Raw genomic sequence first — 2672 nt, 5'->3', positions numbered from 1 at the left:
CTCCTCGTGATGTCCTCGGATCCCATCCGAGACTCCGAACAAACTTCGGTCTCCATCTCATATTCCGAATCTACTTATGCGACATCGAACCTTAAGCGCGTCACCCTACGGTTCGCGAACTATGTAGACATGGTCGAGACTCCTCTCTGAGCAATAACCAATAGTGGGATCTGGAGATCCATAATGGCTCCCACATATTCAACGATGACTTAGTGATCGATTGAACCATTTACATACGATACCAATTCCCTTTGTCACGCGATATTTTACTTGTCCGAGGTTTGATCATCGGTATCTCTCCATACCTTGTTCAACCTCGTCTCCTGACAAGTACTCTTTACTCGTACCGTGGTATGTGGTCTCTTATGAACTATTCATATGCTTGCAAGCTAATTAGACGACATTCCACCGAGAGGGCCCAGAGTATATCTATCCGTCATCAGGATGGACAAATCCCACTATTGATCCATATGCCTCAACTCACACTTTCCGAATACTTAATCCCATCTTTATAACCACCCATTTACACAATAGCGTTTGATGTAATCAAAGTACCCTTCCGGTGTAAGTGATTTACATGATCTCATGGTCAAAGGACTTAGGCAACTATGTATCGAAATCTTATAGCAAATTGAACTTAATGACTTGATCTTATGCTACGCTCATTTGGGTGTGTGTCCATCATATCATTCACCTAATGACATAACCTTGTTATTAATAACATCCAATGTTCATGATCACGAAACCATGATCATCCATTAATCAACAACCTAGTTATACAAGAGGCTTACTAGGGACTCCTTGTTGTTTACATAACACACATGTATCAATGTTTCGGTTAATACAATTATAGCATGGTATGCAAACATTATCATAAACACAAAGATATATCATAATAACCATTTTATTATTGCCTCTTGGGCATATCTCCAACAAGATTTGTGCCCAATTTTAGTACTATTGCTGCACCTTTGAATGAATTGACTAAAAAGGGTGTTGCATTTGAGTGGGGCGCAGCCCAAGATCATGCTTTTGATGAACTAAAAAGATTGTTAACTTCTGCACTGTTGCTTGCACTTCCTGATTTCAATAAGAAATTTGAGATTGAATCTGATGCTAGTGGTATTGGAATTGGTGGTGTGTTGATGCAAGAGGGTCGCCCAATTGCATAATTTTCTGAGAAACTTTCTGGTCCTTATTTGAACTATCCTATATATTATAAAGAATTGTATTCTTTAATTAAAGTTCTTGAGGTTTGGCAACATTACTTGTGGCCAAAAGAATTTATTATACATTCTGATCATGAAGCTTTAAAATATCTGAAAGCTCAATCTAACTTGCATAGGCGTCTTGCTAAGTGGTTTGAGTTCATTGAGTCTTTTCTATACATTATTAAGTATAAGAAGGGAAAAGATAATATTGTTGTTGATGCTCTATCTAGAAAGAACATGCTATTAACTCAACTTGATGTTAAAATTCCTGGATTAGAGATACTATGTGATTTGTATGCTACTGATCATGATTTTGTTGAACCATATCGCTTGTGTGCTATTTGTAACGCATGGGAGAACTATCACATACATGATGGGTTATTGTTTAGAGCTAACAAACTATGTGTTCCAGAATCGTCTGTCCGTTTGCTCTTATTGCAGGAATCACATGCTGGAGGTTTGATGGGTTACTTTGGGCGTGAGAAGACGCTACTCATGCTCGCTGGTCATTTTTATTGGCCAAAGATGAGGCGGGATATGGACAGGTATGTGAAGATATGCATTACTTGCAACAAGTCCAAGTCCAAACTGAAGCCTCACGGTTTGTATACTCCTTTACCGGCACCTACTACACCATGGGAAGACATTAGTATGGATTTTGTGTTGGGTTTGCCGCGTACTAAAAGAGGACATGATTCTATATTTGTGGTAGTGGATAGATTTTCTAAGATGTCACATTTTATTGCCTGCCACAAGAGCGACGATGCGTCGCATATTGCTAACCTGTTTTCAGGGAGATTGTACGTCTACATGGAGTCCCGAAGACTATTGTTTCTGATCGTGACGTGAAGTTTATGAGCTACTTCTGGAAGACACTTTAGGGAAAGCTGGGGACAAAGGTACTTTTCAGCACTACTTGTCATCCCCAAACTGATGGTCAAACTGAGGTGGTGAATAGAACATTGTCATAACTGTTGAGATCCATGATCAAGAAAAACTTGAAGGAGTGGGAAGATTGTTTGCCGCATGTGGAGTTTCCTTACAACAGGGCGGTACATTCTACCACAGAGTTGTGTCCCTTTGAGGTGGTGTATGGTTTCAAACCCATTACTCCACTTGACTTGTTGCCTTTACCCATACATGAGAGAGTCAATATGGAGGCATCAAAGAGGGAAGATTTTGTGCGAAAGATTCATGTGAAGACTAAAGAGTTGATAGAGAAGAAATGCAAGAACAATGTTGCAAGAGTGAACAAGAAGCGCAAAGAGATGTTGTTCAAGCCTAGTGATATGGTTTGGGTACATTTTCGCAAGGATAGGTTCCCGAAGCTACGAAATTCCAAGTTGCTTCCTCGTGGTGCTGGTCCTTACAAAGTGCTTGCCAAGATCAATGATAATGCATACTCTATAGATCTTCCAATTGATGAGTTTGGTGTCAGTAATTCTTTCAATATGGATGATT

Source organism: Lolium rigidum, chromosome 4, assembly GCF_022539505.1.
Source record: "Lolium rigidum isolate FL_2022 chromosome 4, APGP_CSIRO_Lrig_0.1, whole genome shotgun sequence".
NCBI classification, from domain to species: domain Eukaryota; kingdom Viridiplantae; phylum Streptophyta; class Magnoliopsida; order Poales; family Poaceae; genus Lolium; species Lolium rigidum.
This window is presented reverse-complemented; position numbering follows the sequence as displayed.